The following is a 17155-nucleotide window of genomic DNA, read 5'->3' on the forward strand; positions in this document are numbered from 1 at the left end:
TTAGAGTTTTCTGACCAGATTAGGGACTTGGGTATTCCTTCTGCAGCAGGTGGAGCAGAGCCTGGGTACATCGGTGTCTGGACTCATGAGAAGAAAGGGGCTGACAGTGGGGAAATGTGAATGCGTTAGTGCAGAGATGTTAATCAGCCACTAACTGGGATTATTGAAAATCACCATATAAGTTGCAAAAATGGGGCAGAGGATGTAGAAGGAAAGAAAGGTGCTCACCAAGGCAAGGATTCTTTGGGAAGCTCTGGTCTCAGGAAAGGATCTGGTTGAATGGTTGGTCCTATGAATGTGTCAGAGTTGCTGGTTGTGTCTGTACAGAATGAAAACCATGTATCCACTGGCCAAGATCATGAGTCCAAAAGACAAAGTACTAGGAGGGCTTTAAAAAGCTGCCAATAGTGTGGATGTTATTTTGTCAAGAAGAGTACTAGAGCAGCATCCCAAATCTTTTTGCTTTGTGACGTTTGTGTTGCTCTATTTACCAGACACATGTGCAAACAACTATATTTACAAGCAAGTGCAAAATCCATCCCAGGTAAATAAAGAAGCCAGTGTACTTGGGAGCCTTTACTTTAAGATTTGTCCGTGTGGAGTTTCTGGGGCTGATCACGATGGCCTGTAAGATACTAAAGAGACAGGTGGTGCTGAAGGACACAGCCGTGGCCACTCTGTGAACACAGAAAACAAGTTTGCATCCAAAGTCACTGAGGAAATGTTTCAACCCAAAGGCTGCCATTGTGTGGGGAAGTCCTTTAGAAAGGAGTACCGAGGTATTGGCAAAAATCAGGTGCCTGAGAATCAAATCTAGGGATTTTAACCTGTATCCCTTGAGGCGAATGATGACATTCTGATAAAGAAAATAGAAATTCCCTAAGATTCCAACTACAAGTCTGTGATAAGGAGATAACCGCTATTGCCAAATCCCCGGAGGCCACTCTGCCACCTCCCGGATACTGAGATTCATGTTCAGAGTAAGACGGCACTGCAGGAATATGTGAGTTTTATGTTACTGGTAACATGGCAATTGAAATTCACTATTCTTCATTCAGAAACACTCCCATTTTCCATTAACAAGTGGTTGCACAAGTGATATTGTTTTGTATGTAACAACACTGAATCTTCAACTCTGAGATAAGTACTGTTGTTGTCATTTTCCAGACGAGGCGACCCTAAGTACAGATTATAAGAACCATCCCAGCTCGCATCCCCCTAGGTGGCAGCGTCAGAAACTGCATCTGTGTTTTCTCGCGGCAGACAAGCCTCTTCGCTGGGATCCTACATGAAGAAAGGTAGTCAGTTTTACTCTTTACGTTCTCAACATCTGTATTTTTTTTTTTTACTGATGTCCTTTGCCATACTTAAATGGTTTTATCTTCGTTAATAATTGTGATGTGGCAATTTTATAATTATGTCTGTGAGTTTATTTTATAGGCCAATGTTACCTATGAATAAATCTTTAAAATGCAAATAAGATGATAATGCACCAACTACCATAAAATCCTATAAGAAAGATTATCCCAGACCAAGTGTTGGGTTTATAGGGGCAGTAATGGTGTGATGTGATGATGGTAACAGAGATGCATTTGTCCTTATCCCAAGAACAACCAACAGAAACTTTGTACTATAATATGATGGGCTAATCTCTGGGCTTTGAAACATGTATGAGACAAAACACTAAAATAGAGATTAAACTATTATGGATTACATAGGATATAATTGGTTAACAATGAAGGAGGATTAAATGAAACTCTGTGAGGAACAATATAATAATTACTGAAATAGACTCAAATACAAGTATTCCAAATGATATCCAGAAGTCATGGAAACAAGTGCAATGAATAAGTTTAAATATTAGATTTGGTGTGAGCCTGGGGTCGACATTAAAACATTTATTCTTAACAGGAATATCAGAAGATACATCTGAAGCCGCAAACTGTCAAGTCCCAGATCCTTTGCTCTGAAACCCACAACATAACGCTAATTTTTTTCTGAAATGGTCATTGCCTAATTTCTTTTTTTGGGGGGGTGGGAGTGGGAGGGTGTGATCTCTTCTTTTATTGTTTTTCCAAATTTCTGAGCAAAAATCCACAAGGAAGACAGCTAAAGTGGATAATGAATATTTGCTGCTGCCTTTCACTTGCTCTAAGAGCAAAGGGGAAAATATCCACGTGGGACTCAGTTTATCTTCATGACCCAGACAAGGCCCTTAGATAGGTCTCCGGAAAACCCAGAGAGGAGGGCTCCGCGGCCGCCTCCTTGAAACCAGGGGAGGAGCCGGAAGGTGGGAGGACAGAGGTCTGTGTGTAGTGAACTGAACTAAGACACCAAGGAACTGAACTAGGACTCTCCCTTCCTCTGGAAACCTGACTCTGAACCAGGCAGTGATCCTTAGCACTCGTTCCAGGAGTGGGGGGCGGTCGGGCCCATTAACCAAGGGATAAGGTGCTTTGAAATCCCCTGTGAATTGCTGGCTAGAAAACAAATGGGTCAGCGTAGGAGCAACTAGTCCCTGTTGGGAAAGCACTTTGCAGAAGCTCAGCCACAGAGAGGGGAGGGGTAGGGAGAGGAGGGGAGAGCCGGGTAGCCACAGTGAAGGGAGCTTGTGCCCTGGGAGGGGAGGCGAGGGGAGAGGAAAAAGAGAGAGGAGGGAAAAGGGGAGGAGAGGAGGGAAGGGGAGGGAGGGGAGAGGGGACAGGAGAGGAGGGATGGAGGAAGGGAGGAGGGGACCGGAGCAGAGAGGAGGAGAAAGAGGAGGGGGGGAGGGGAGGAGCGATGGGGAGTGGGGGTGGGCTTTGAGGCCGGACTTACTCTTGCGGCCCAGCCTGCCCAGGCCACGGAGGAAGAAAGCAGATAAAAGGCGTGCACCACCCCTGCCAGTGGCTATTGGCTGAAGGGCCCCCTAAGTCCCGCATCCCCCAGGCAGCCCAAGGCTGCCTGCACCTGCCCGATCTGTGCCTAATTTCAAGAGGGATAATAGTTTCACCATAATAAGAGCACAGGTTTTTTTGTTTTTTTGTTTTGTTTTTGTTTTTTGGTTTTAAACCCACGTGGAGATAAAATTACAGCATCCATTTTAAACAAATACTATTTCCAGCTTAAGAAGGAAAAGGAAGATATTTATATTGTGGTGTCAAAGAAAAATTAATCAGTAGTCAATGTAAGAAAGAAATGGAAAATTTTATGCCAGTCAAATTGAGGATTATAACCCAGGAGCCAGTCTCCCAGGGAGCTCTGAAAACTGTTCTGAGAGTCAGGGCGGAGGACAGTATATATGTGGATTTGGGGAAGGGGCTACATGTAATCAAGCACACATCTTGGTAGAAGGTTTCTGCTGGTCAAAGGGAACAGACATCTTCATGGTTGTTAATGGTTTCAGTGCTTTTCTAAGTATGGGAAGATGAAAGAATTCAGGTTCATAAAAAAATTTCTCCTGAAAATATCTAACATTCTGAAGGCCTGTTCTGCCAGTTTTCCCAGAGCAGAGGTGCCTCATCCTGATCTCTGCCTGGAATTCCTGTCAGGGTGGCTGTAGGTCAGTGACTGTGCTGGCTAATGTCTTGATTCTTGTAGAACTGGATGGTGGGCAATATTCTTTTTTTAAAAAATTATTTATTTATTTAATTTTTGGCTGCGTTGGGTCTGTTGCTGCGCGGGCTTTCTCTAGTTGCGGTGAGCAGGGGCTACTCTTCATTGTGGTGCGCGGGCTTCTCATTGCGGTGGCTTCTCATTGCGGAGCAGGGGCTCTAGGCATGTGGGCTTCAGTAGTTGTGGCACGTGGGCGAGGGTAGAAGCCAGAAATGGACATATGGTGTCCCCAAGGAGGAGAAGAGACAGATGCACTATAAGTCATGCTTTTGATACAACAGGTGATCAAGAAATTTATAATTTTTTGAATTAATAACCAAGACAACTCCAAGGCCAGAGAGAAAACGTTCGCAGCATTTTGAAGGCAATGGCAAAAGACAAAAGACTATCATCTACCTTATGAGAAAAAGTCAAAGTTTAACACCTGGAAAAAACATCATTCCTTTAACCCTGAAAGCACAGCTGACTTTGTAGAAAAGGCCCCTTTGGGGTGCGGAGTCTCGTATCCCTTCCCCTCTTTCTCTAGTCAGGAGACCAGGGCCAACTCTTACAGGACTTGAAGACCAGCCAAACTGTCATTTGACCATAGTGAGAGAGAACGAGGGAGGGCTGGAGTGGGGGCGTGGCAGGGGGAGACTGTCCCAGGGTTTAAGGAAGATTGAAAAGACAAACAAGAGAGAAGGGGCTCTTCATGACATTTCTTTTTTCTTAGATTCCATATATACGTGTTAGCATATGGTATTTGTTTTTCTCCTTCTGACTTACTTCACTCTGTATGACAGACTCCAGGTCCATCCACCTCACTACAGATAACTCAGTTTCGTTTCTTTTTATGGCTGAGTAATATTCCATTGTATATATGTGCCACATCTTCTTTATCCATTCATCCGATGATGGACACTTACGTTGCTTCCATCTCCTGGCTATTGTACATAGAGCTGCAAAGAACATTTTGGTACATGACTCTTTTTGAATTATGGTTTTCTCAGGGTATTTGTGTCATATTTTAGATTCCACATATAAGTGATAGCATATGGTATTTGTCTTTCTGACTAACTTAGTATGATGATCACTAGGTCGATCCATGTTGTTGTGACAGGATTGCTCTTACTTGGAAAAATAAAACTGGAAATAATTGGCAGTCAGTAGGTCTTGTACTCATTCAGGGGAAGTACAAGTGATATGAGATTGTGTTGCAATTTGATTCGAAAGTACAATGTCTTATTATACGTTAAAATATTTTGATGACATTGACACTGAAGGTACAACTGAGGCTTAAAAGCGTCCACTTACTTTACTTGTCATGCATTCATAAGTGGAACAAGCAACATACCCCTACATAGCTACAGGGGTCGATACAGGAAAAGTGTGTATATAACTAGTCCTGGGATCAAATCTCTCAGGCAATTTTGACAAATGATATTAACTATCTTTCCATTAATTCATTATACTGCCCCATCCCCATGTCTTCTCGGTAATACTGAGGATGCTATAAAGAAACATGTCTGTGTCCTTCAAACAGGTAATCATGATTTTGGATCCATTACTTATATCTTAAGCTCTCTAGGGAATTATATCATTTTTAAAACGAAGACTGAACATGCAGAAGTATACACAGCCTATTTATATAGGGTGGCTTTTTCAGTCCTGAAAAATAAAAAAAATTCTAACTACAAGAAGTCCCAAATTTTAAATGTCTCCAATAGAAAATTAATATCACACCTCACCAAGCCACACAATAATTATGGCTATTCCTTAATCATTGTAAATACGTTCCCATCCTGGCAATTTTCTCCTTCTGTTTCCTTCACCGAATTGCCCTTCCCCATTTGTATTTGTATGACACACTCAGGGCCACTGCAGTGACCAATGAGCTTGATCCTTGTAGGACTGGAATGGCACGGCAACATTTTTGTCCGTACCGGTGTTAGTATGAAAGAGCCCATTCTAAGGGTTCTGTGTTTCACATAGTTTGTAATCCCTACACAGACAAATCCAGCTCTTGTTTCCTTAAACTGCTTAAATTAACTCTAATTGCAGGAATGTTCCTGGGTCCAAACACCACCCCACATCAAGCCCCCACCGAGACTGCAGTTCCCAGACCAACATAAGTATCCTACACTACTTTAAGCTTTTACCTTAAAACTGTTACAAACTGTTAAACCAAGGAGGAAGCAACGGTGCAACACAAGACCCTCAGGCATTTGTAAACCCAGACAGGATCAAACGGAGGAACGCGCAGCGCCCGCCCCGCCCCGCCCTCTCACGGTCCAGGCGCTGGCCTGGGCCCCACGCCCCGCCCCTCGCCGTGGCGCTCTGCTCAGGCCCCGCCCCTCCCCGTGGCGCTCTGCTCAGGCCCCGCCCCCAGCCGCCTCTGGCGTGTCTACTGCACGGTCGCGCAGTTTGCTGCAGATCGCGAAGCAGAGAACGCGGAGCTGAGGTCGCGGTGGGGAGTGTGAGTTAACCGTTTTTTGCTAGTTAAACCTGCGCCTGGTGGTCCGCTCTCCGTATCCGAGGTCTCGGGTCGCTACGGGCCTTAAAATATCCGCTCCCGCTCCTCCACCCCAAGTTAATTCAGTTGCCACCCCAAGTTAATTCAGTTGTGGCCGTGAGAGGCCTGGGGTCTGATTTCCCTTCGGTGTAAAATACAGAGGTAATACATATAATGCACGAAATACGTAGTAACTTATAGAAAAAAGAAGTCATTTTAATACCGACATGGTACTTAATTTTGTAAATGTCCCGTAACAAATGTTCAGGAAATAATTTAAGTAGAATTTCAGCTTTGGGTGCCGAAAGTGGAGCTTCTTCCTTGAGTCTTAGGTCTGTTATTCTCCTTTTCTGGTTTACAAGACCAGGGTAATAAATATACTACAAAGACTCTTCATTTTAGGAGATTATTTTCAATGATGCTAGTTACTGGTATTAGAGGTAGAATTTAAAAGAAACAAAATGGATGCCTGTTGTTCGATAATAACGGGTGCTCTAGGGTTTGTCCTCCAATTCATGTGTCGATAGGTCTGCTACTAGTACTCAAAATAGGCATTGGCTGAGGGGTTGGAATGTTATGCTTCGTTGTTTCAATGTATGGAGTACTGGGTAAATGCTAGGATTAAGACTGAAAAAATTAGAGCTAGTACTCCTATAAGTTTATTGGGAATTGATCGTAGAATTGCGTACGCGAATAAGAAGTATCATTCTGGCTTGATATGTGGTGGTGTATGAAGGGGATTTGCTGGGATGTAGTTGTCTGGGTCTCCTAGCAGGTCAGATGAGAATACTACTAAGATTAGAATCAGTGATAAGACACCTAGGATATCTTTTTTTGTTTAGTAGGGGTGAAATGGGATTTTGTCTATGTCATATGAGATTCTTGTGGGGTTATTAGAGCCCACTTCTGGAAGGAATAATAAGTGAACAGTTGCTAGTGCTGCAATGAGGAGGGTAAAATGGAAGGCAAAGGATTGTGTTAGAGTTGCTTTGTCTACTGAAAAACCGCCTCAGATTCATTCCACAAGGCTTGTGCCGATATAGGGAATTGCTGAGAGAAGATTGGTAATAACTGTAGCTCCTCAGAACGCTGTTTGTCCTCAAGGTAAGACATAGCCTATGAATGCTGTGGCTATACCTGTAAATAGTAAAATGATTCCAGTATTTCATGTTTCAGAAAAGGTACAGGATCTGTAGTGTAAGCCTCGTCCTACATGAATGAATTGGCAAATAAAAAACATGGAAGCTCCATTTGCATGTAGATATCAGATGATTCTAGTTTACATCTTGGCAGATACGTGTTATTCATAAAAATGCAGTTACTATATCTGATGTATAATGTATTGCTAGGAATAAGCCTGTCAAGATGTGTAGAACTAAACAAATGCCTAATAGAGAACCAAAGGTCCATCATGATATCATGATGAGATGTTTGATGCAGCTGGAAGATCAATGACTGCATTGTTGAGAATTTTTATTAGTGGGTGTGATTTTCAGATGTTGGTCATTAGTGTTTTTTTTTTTTTTTTTTTTTTTGCGTTACGTGGGCCTCTCACTGTCGTGGCCTCTCCTGTTGCGGAGCACAGGCTCCGGACGCGCAGGCTCAGTGGCCATGGCTCACGGGCCCAGCCGCTCCGCGGCACGTGGGATCCTCCCGGATCGGGGCACGAACCCGCGTCCCCTGCATCGGCAGGCAGACTCTCAACCACTGCACCACCAGGGAAGCTCTAGTGTTCTTATAGTTGAAATACAGCAATGATTTTTCATGTCATTGGCCGTGGTTAGATTCCATGTAAGAATAATGGTAACATACATTGTATTTAAGTACTATTTTTATAATTAGTTTTGTGGGGTTTTCTTCTAAACCTTCATCTATTTATGGTGGACTTGGGTTGATTGTGGGTGGTGGTGGTGGTTGTGGAATTGTGTTTAATTTTGGTGGTTCGCTTTGGGGTTTAATGGTGTTTTTAATTTCTTTGGGGGAATGTTAACAGTATTTGGTTATACAACAGCTGTGGCTACTGAGCAGTATCCTGAAATTTGAGTTTCTAATAAAACTGTTTTAGGTCTATTTCTTTTGGGATTAATGATAGAATTTACAACAGAAAATTGATAAAGTGATAGAATTTTCTGTGCTTTAAAGGACAAAGAAGTAGAAATTGTATTTGTTCAATGGACTGGGGGACTGAGTAATTTATGATTCAGGTGATTCTGGATTTTTTAGTGAGGAGGCTATAGATATTGTGGCGTTGTATAGAAGTGGGTTTTGGTAAGATATTTTCTAGTCAAATTAAATCCAGTAGGGAAGATGCTGATTTTTGGCTTGCTGAAAGTGGTGTATAATAGTGGGAAAATATCCTAAGAGTTTTGAGATTTTGAAGAAGTTTGAGGGATATTTTTTTTTTTTTCGGTACGTGGGCCTCTCACTGTCGTGGCCTCTCCCGTTGCGGAGCACAGGCTCCGGACGCGTAGGCCCAGCGGCCACGGCTCACGGGCCCAGCCGCTCGGCGGCACGTGGGATCCTCCCGGACCGGGGCACGAACCCGCGTCCCCTGCATCGGCAGGCGGACTCTCAACCACTGCGCCACCAGGGAAGCCCGATAATTAAGTTTTAAATTTTATGCAGCAAGGTTGATTTCAGGTGCTAGAATAAAGCCTAGGATGGTTACGGCAAGGGCAGTTGGTTTCAAGTAAGGAGGCACAGTTATTTGTGGGATTGTGGTTGTGGGATTGTTGTTGGAGATAAGAAATCCGGAGAAACTGCTTCCAGCTAATAGACATGTGATAGAGTTGATTAGGAGTGGGTTGTCTTCATTAATTAAAATTAATTGGACAAGCAAGGTTGTCCTTGGAGTGGGAGGAAAATAACGTTGAGTGCTACGGACAGCTGTGAGGGATGTGGCGACGGGGGTTATTAAGAGGGCTCAGGTGTTGGTATACAGCGTGTTAGCGGATTCGATAATAAGATCTTTAGAATAGAAGCCTGTGAGGAGTGGTATCCTGTTAACGTGAGACTTCCAATAATGAGGGCTGTTGTGGTGAAAGGCATTGCTATACATAGGCCTCCTATTTTTCAAATGTCTTATCTATCATTTAGACCGTGAATAATCGATCCAGAGCATATGAATAGTATATCCTTGAAACAGGCGTGTGTGCAGATATAGAGAAATGCTAGATGAGGCTGGTTAATGCCGATTGTTACTATTATAAGGCCTAGTTGACTCGAAGTGGAGAAAGCAACCATTTTTTTAATGTCGTTTTGGGTAAGAGCACATATTGCTGTAAATAATTTGACAGCTCCTAAACATGTTACTGTTTGGATAAATGTATTCTTTTCTATTAAATAGCTCCTAAACATAATGTTATTGTTTGGATAAATGTATTCTTTTCTATTAAAGAGTAAAAGCAGATAAGTAGGAAGATGCCTGCTACAACTATTGTGCTTGAGTGGAGTAGGGCTGAGGTGGCAGTAGGACCCTCTGTTGCTGAGGGAAGTCATGGGTGGAGGCCAATTTGGGTGGGTTTTCCAGTTGCGGCTAATACAAGTCCTATCGGGTAGATTTGGGTGATTTAGGTTAAGTATAAAGATTTGTTGAATAGAGATCATGCTGTTGATACAATGAATCCAGTGTCTCCAGTGCGTTGTATAAAATTGTTTGAAGAGCGGCCGTATTTGCATCTGCTCTGTCACGTCATCACCCAATAAGTAGAAAAGACATAATTCTGACTCCTTCCCATCCAGTGAAAAGTTGGAGAAGACTGTTAGTGGGAACACGAATTAGTATTGTGGGAATTCCCTGGCAGTCCAGTGGTTAGGACTCCGTGCTTTCACTGCCGAGGGCCTGGGTTCCATCCCTGGTCGGGGAAAAGAATTAGTATTGTGATAAGAAACAGGAGTAAATATTTTTAAAATTGATTAATATTAGGATCTGAGTGCGTGTATCGTGTTGAAAATTCTATAACAGATCATGTGACAAATTAGTGCTACTAGCACAAACATTGAGAATCTATTGTGAAGCTAAGTGATAATTTTAAGGTTTGGATTGTGATTCAGTGTCAGTTTGAGATAATTATTTCTTGTTCTGTAAGAATAAATATTGTTGGAATTAGGCTGGTGATAAACGCATATGAGATAGTGGTTTTCACATGGGATGGATATATATTACTTTTGTAAATGTTGGGGTTTGTTGTTACAATCGGCATCGTTAGTATGAATAGTGTGACTAGTGTAAAGGAGGTAAGTTATTATTTTTACTTGGAGTTGCACCAGTTTTTTGGTTCCTAAGACCAGTGGATAACTACTGTCCTTTAGAAGCTTGAAAAAGCCATCCTAACAGGTATGGACGCGTGAATTAGCAGTTCTTGCATACTTTTTTGGTAAATAAGATTTAGTCTTCTGTTACTGGATTCACAATCTACTGTTTTGTTCTTTTTCAAAGTATACTTACAGTATAAGGTCCTAAAATGATTTGGGGATTTAATGATAGGAGTAAGAGAGGTAACGGGTGGAGAATTACGATGTGTAAACGATGGCTTAATATTACTATGATGCGTGTATTTGCCTCCTTCAGCTTTTCCGTCTCCGGTCCACGTAGACATCGCCTTTAGGGTCGTTTTCCTCCATAAAACCCTTTACGACCTCCCCTGCCCCGCCATGTAACGTCCCCTTCCGCGAGGTGGACTCGCGCCCCCCAGCCTCGCCCTCTCGGCCCCTGGAGGGCAGGCCGGCCGCCCAGCTCCCGGACAGCCCGCGTCCTCTCCCCGGTCCTGGCGTTCTGCAGAGCCCGCCCCTCTCCTGAGACCCCCTCCCTCCCTCCCAGCGCCTCTGTCCTCGCGTCTCCTCAGGCCGGTCCTTCTGCTTCGAAGGCCTCCCCTTCGTAGTCAGCCCTTCCCCTCAGCCCGCGTGGGGGGCGGGGAGTGACCTGGGCCAGCCGTGTGACACCCAGTGTTCTTCCGTCTGAAATTCCACCCGCTGGAGAATGTGTAGTCAGCGGAAAAGTAATCAACAGTCAATCTAAGAAAGAAGTGAAAAATTTATTTTTGCCAACCTGAGGACTGTAACCCGGGAGACAATCCCTTGGAGAGCTGTGAGAACTGTGCTGAAGAGGGAAGGGGGGAGGCTGCTGTAGAGCTGATGTCGGCGAAGGGGTGCAGGCAGTCAGGCACCCATCTTGGAGGAAGGTTACTGCTGTTCTTGAGGCGCACGCAGCTTAGTTAATGGTTTCAGGGCTTTGCTAACTATGGTTAAGATGTAAGAACCCAGGTTCAGAAAAATTTCTCCTGAAAACGCTCGACTCTCTGAAGGCCGGTTCTGCCAGTTTTCCCAGAGCAGAGAGTGCCTCGTCCTGCTCTCTGCCCTGAATTCCTGTCAGGGTGGCTGCAGGTCGGTGACCGCGGTGGCTAATGTCTTGAATCTTGTAGAACTGGCTGATGGGCAACATTCTCTATTTTACAACCCCTTCCCTTTCGGTCTTAATTTCATCCAACATTTGGGAGGCATTTTGTGACCAATTTGTCCCACGGTGCTAGGAATGCTCATTCCCAGGTCCAGCGAGCAACCTTGTCTTCTAAGCGTTCACCAACCCATTGCTCTCTAGGCCTTTCAGGAGTAGGGTCTTGTTTGTTTGTTTTGTTTTTTTTGGCTGCGTGGCATGTGGGATCTTAGTTCCCCAACCAGGGATCGAACACGCGCCCCCTGCGTTGGGAGCTCGGAGTCTTAACCACTGGACTGCCAGGGAAGTCCCAGCAATGCTCCTTTTTAAATGGATGATTCATTTTCTCAGTTTCTCCTGTTGATTGTGGTCTCCATGATGAATGTAGCTTCCAGTTAATTTGCAGTGCTTTAGACACTTGTTGGGTGTTGCTCAAGAGAAAAGCAGCCCCGTTATCGCTCTGAAGGGTGTTGCGCAGTCCACATCAGGGGATAATCTTGAGGGCTTTCACCACTTCAGAGGCTTTTTTTCTGTCTGGGTGGGATATGCCTCCACCCATCCTGAAAAACCTACTGAGCACACTGGGCAGGATGTGGGTCTCCTGCCACCACTGTTTTATTGTTTGGGGGCGTGTCTCATGCTTCTGTTGCATGGTTTTATTGCTAAGCAAGCCTGCTCTCTTGAGTGATCATTAACTTGCAGGGGTCTCCCATACTTTTTACTTATGATTCCCTAGTGGGATTAACTATTTAATCACCTACTTTGTCCCTTTACTCGGTCCCTATCATCCCCCTCTCCAGGTGTTTACCCTTTTATGCTTAAAATGGAGGCAAGGAGCGAGGAACCTATCATTAACTGCTTCCTGCTGAGAGGGGACCTAGGCCTGCCCGGAAGGGATAAAGCCCCTGGAAGGGATAAAGCCCCTGGCCGACTGGCTGTTCTTGTTGGGAGAACTGCAAGCCAGCGCCACTCTGGTTAGTGCCATCCTTTCAGCCCTCTTGGATGTTAAGCGTCAGAGGATGAGTCTGCAAAAGACATAAATAGAGCAGTAAGCATTCGAAGAGTCATTAAAAGCGATTGTAACCGTAAGTTGGAAGATTCAAACCATTTTTCCCAAACAGTTTCCAAATCTGGAAGAGGATCACTTAAGGCCTCAACCTGTTTGTTTTTAGCTACGCCCGGAACCTCAATGTTTCGTACTTCAGGCTCTGTTGAGTCTTTTATCTCAGGTATAGATTTAATCTGTTGTTTTTTGTTAATATCATTTGGTGATAAGGGTGGCTTCCTTGTCCCTCGAGAGACAGGGTGGCCCCTAATTTAGTTAGTAAGTCCCTTGCATTAAAGAGAGAGGACAATCGGGCACAAACGGAAAGCAATGTAGAAACGACCGGCCATTGCTGTTGCACAAAAGGGGTTCCTGGAAAGTGTGCCTCTGTCTCTTTCCCGACACTCCCGTTACATATTTCTTATGCTTGTTAAGGCTTCTCATTCTTTGGGTTAAGACTGAAAGGGCTGCACCGGTGTCTATGAGAAATTCTATCATGGCCCCCCGCTTAGTGACCACCCAAGGCTCGACACTAGTTATGTACATGGTATCTGTAGGCAGAGCCACTTTTAGCCTCGAGCCCCCTCAGTGTTCTGATTGTGAAGCCATCAAAGGCCCCCGTCACTCTCTGGCGTCTGGGGCATTCCCTCCTCCAATGCCCTGGCTGTTCGGAAAGGGCGCGTGTCACAGTCCTTCCTCCAGTGTCCCTTTGGTCCACACGGGGCACACTGGTCCTGTCTGGGCACCCATGGGCCTTGTGGTCCACCACAGCCAGATTGGCCTGGGAAGGCCGGCCTCCCCTCCAGTGGGCTCTGAGTGGACAAAGCCACTACCATCATTTGGGTCTTTTGTATATATTTCTCTGGGTGCGTTCAGCCTTTTCGGCCATATCCCTATTAGTGAAAACTGAATAAGCCAATTGGAGCAAATCACTCATAGGGGCCTGAGGGCCAGCGGTCGCTTTCTGAATCTTGCGCCTGATGCCTGGGGCAGGCTGGGCTGTGAAATGTGTAGCCACAAGGGCCTGTGCCTTGGGGGAGGAGGGATCCGCATTTATATACTTCTTAAAGTCTTCTATTAACTTTTCTTGAAATACTGTCAGATTTCCATCTGACCCCTGTTGGACTTCTTTCACTTTTTCATAATTGACAGGTTTCACTGTAGATTTTTTCATAGCCTCTATTGAACAATCATATGGTCTCATCTGTCCCTATCAGTAGAATTTACCTGATAATGCCTCGTGCATCTGCCTCCGGGACAGCGTTGTTCCCCACCCGGTGAGTGCCTGGCCCTGTTGGGCTCTGGCTGCCAATATTATACGCTGTTTTTCTCCTGGGGTGCAGCACGGGATAGTAAAATCTGCAGATCCCCCCAAGTGAGAGCAAATGATCGCATTAACCGGGTAAACTTCGTGAAAAGTTCAGGGTCCTCAGAAAAACTTCCCAATTTATCTTCTGCCAGACTTAGATCAGACATTGAGCAAGGCACATGGACTTCTATTTTCCTTGATTTCCATCAGGAACTTCCTCTCAGAGGCAGAGGTAGGGGCAGTTGGTTGGTAACTTAGGCCACTGTGGGTGCTAGCTGGTCCAAGACTTGGGGTACCCAAGTACCCTTGGGGTACAGAGAAGGAGCTCCTGAATATGGTGGGGGCCTCTCTCTCCTCACCCTTGGGTGCGCTTTCCCCTGGGATAAGGGCCTCAGCTGGAGCAGGGCCTCCTGCCTGTGAGATAGCCCTTATTGGAGCAGCCACTTCCATGGCTATAGCACCTTCCACCGGAGCAATAGTTAGCTATCCAAAAGTTTCCTTCCTTTGTCAAAATCCACCGTGCAGGGCTTCCCTGGTGGCGCAGTGTTTGAGGGTCCGCCTGCCGATGCGGGCGACGCGGGTTCGTGCCCCGGTCCGGGAGGCCGCGTACCGCAAAAAAAAAAAAAAAAAAAAAAAAAAAAAAAATCCACCGTGCAATTTAATCAAGATTTGTACTTGCTACTTTAGATGTATCCCTTCCAAAGTAGTCTCCCAACCTGGTGTTAATGGCCAAGTACAGAAGGTGTCCCCAGTGATGTTAACAATGGGTGGGAACTGGGCTGACTGTAAATTGGAAATAAAGGGTCAGCACCCGTAAGGGTCGTAGGGCGGGGAAGACTGACGTCAGGGCACTCCTCCGTTGGGCACTTCTAGTAATTGGGGGAAAAGTACCTTAAGTCCTGGAAGTTGATTCCCTTCAGTTTCCTTGTGCATGACGTGCTTAAGAATACCTGTCAAGAGGCTTTTTATCTAGGAGGGACACAGTCCTTTAAATGATGCTTTTTCTAGTATGTATAATCCCCTGGTTATAGATTATGGGCATCTAATCTTCATCCAAAGACAGATTACAGTGATCAGCTTCAGAAACAAGCTTAGAATATCTTAACTCAATTAAGCTTTAGAATAATATAGCAACAAAGAGCTATTTGAAAAGTGAGTTTTAAGACAGTAGATACTGACCTCAGTTAGCAAAACTAAAATTTAATATCTGTTAAAACATAGTTTTTTCTTTTCTAAATAACCTTCAGTTTTACCAAATATAGCCAAATTAAGATTAATTTGTAAAATAAGTCTGGTTAATCAATAACATAGGCTTGTATTATAATTTGTCCAGTAAAGTGGTTGCCTTGATCACTAAAATTTATAGAAACTATACCCAAGTGAAAAACACGTTTTTAAACCATTCTTTTTTCCACTGTGAGGGCATCAGCCTTGTAGCCAAGAAAGGGTTTAAACCATTAAATGAAAAATGGGGTTTGCCAGGGATCCAGGAAGAGCCAAGTGGCTGTCTTGGATTTCCCATAGCCCTGACTGTTGAATTTGCAGCTATTATTTACCCATTTAATTTCTCTCATTTAGTAGCAGACTGTGGCCATGCTACAAGTACATCAGGACGGCAAAAGTCTGACAATGAGGGGTTAATTTTCTTGCTGACAGATTTTACAACAAAAATAAAAAGTATGAACTTAGTGACTTTCAGCAAACCCAGGTACAATAAAAATACTGTGCTTAATGCTGATGACTCTAAAGACATGTCTGTATTAATTAACAAATTTTAATAACAAACTTTAATACCAGATATTAATTTAATATTAAATATTTCTCAGGTCATGTGAACCTGAAATACATTTAGCTTAGTTTCTCTTATATTCAGAAATGTTTAATTTGTAAGCACTTTTTTTTTAGCCTATTAAACTGAGCTCATTTACAAATTAACCTTAGCAATACTATCTAAAGACAAGACCACGTAAGACACACATATATCCAGACAGAGATCTCATAGTTTCATTTTAAAACTTGCTCATAAGACAGGCATTGCAAAACAAAACTTACCAGTTTATAAATAACAGTTGGAATAGTTACGTTTACAGACTTGAGTATAACAGGGACAGACCTAGAATGTACGTGTGTCCTTCCGTGTCTCTAAACATCCATATCATTGTTCCTCTGGTCTGTACGTAGATCTCTCATCAGAGTCCTAAAGCATTCGGGGTTGACCAGCCGCCTAAAAGGGGCACACATTGGGGGAGTGTCCTCCCCAGTCCTCCTGGCATCCACGGCCCCTCTAGGACCCAACCCCCCTCCTTCTTATCTTACCACTGCCCCTTTGTGGTTGCCAGCCGAAACCACTGAAATGTGTCTTGGGGGTCTCTGAGGAGCTTGTTCTTCAGCGAGAGGCAAAGTGATTTATTAGACTAGGACGCTTGTGAGGCTTGCGGGTGGGTGAGAGGGTGCCGCCCCGAGAACTTAGTGGGCTCCTGTTTTATAATCAAAGGAAAAGTGGGGAGGAGGAGAGGACCACCTCTTCCTCATTCTTGAGTAGACACTCAAGCTTCCATCATCAGCTCCTCCTCCACATCGGGTGGGGGATTTTTCTTGTCCCTACATGGCCAAACGGACTGTCATGGAACAACGGAAATGAGGACAAAAGGTGGTAACATATACTAAAATATGATAAACCATCTCAGCTTTCAGCATAATGTCACCTTTTCCTTATTTACTTGTTTTTAGTGTGTGCAGAGGAGCGTGTCTAGGAATCGACTTACTGAGCTCACTGGGCAGATGTGGGTCTCCTGCCACCATTGTTTTATTGTTCGGGGGGCATGTCTCAGGCTTCCGTTGCATGGTTTTGTGGTGAAGCGAACCCGCTTTCTTGAGTGATCATTAACTTACAGGGGTCTCCCGTGCCTTTTTCTTTACTTGCAGTCCCCTAGTGGGATTAACTATTCAATCGCCTACTTTGTCCCTTTACTCTGTCCCTATCAACTTGAGTAAAGTCTATTTGCCAGTCCTTGGTGGCTCGTGGAGTCCTCTGCGTTGGGTCGCCATCTGGGGAGATCGGACAGCAGTATTTGGGTTATTTTTAGCACAAATCACGCAGTTTTCCGTGACGCCCTGGATGGCCCTTTGTAGGTCAGGCCCTATGATATATTTTTGAATCTATGGTAAGGTGGCATCCCTCCCGTGGTGGGTACTGTTACGAAGGTGCTGCAGCACAGCGTCCACGAACGCCTCGGAAATCAAGTCAGTTCCACGTGCACTACGTTTCTGGCCAGGCGAGGCGTG

The 17155-nt window shown here is 44.5% G+C and overlaps 1 pseudogene; it reads right to left on the reverse strand.

Moving 5' to 3' along the window:
• LOC114484110 (vomeronasal type-1 receptor 3-like) lies at nt 1-13735 on the reverse strand (annotated as a pseudogene).
• Between the last annotated feature and the right edge of the window lie 3420 nt (nt 13736-17155).

This window comes from Physeter macrocephalus, chromosome 17 (assembly GCF_002837175.3).
Source record: "Physeter macrocephalus isolate SW-GA chromosome 17, ASM283717v5, whole genome shotgun sequence".
In the NCBI taxonomy this organism is placed as follows: Eukaryota; Metazoa; Chordata; class Mammalia; order Artiodactyla; family Physeteridae; genus Physeter; species Physeter macrocephalus.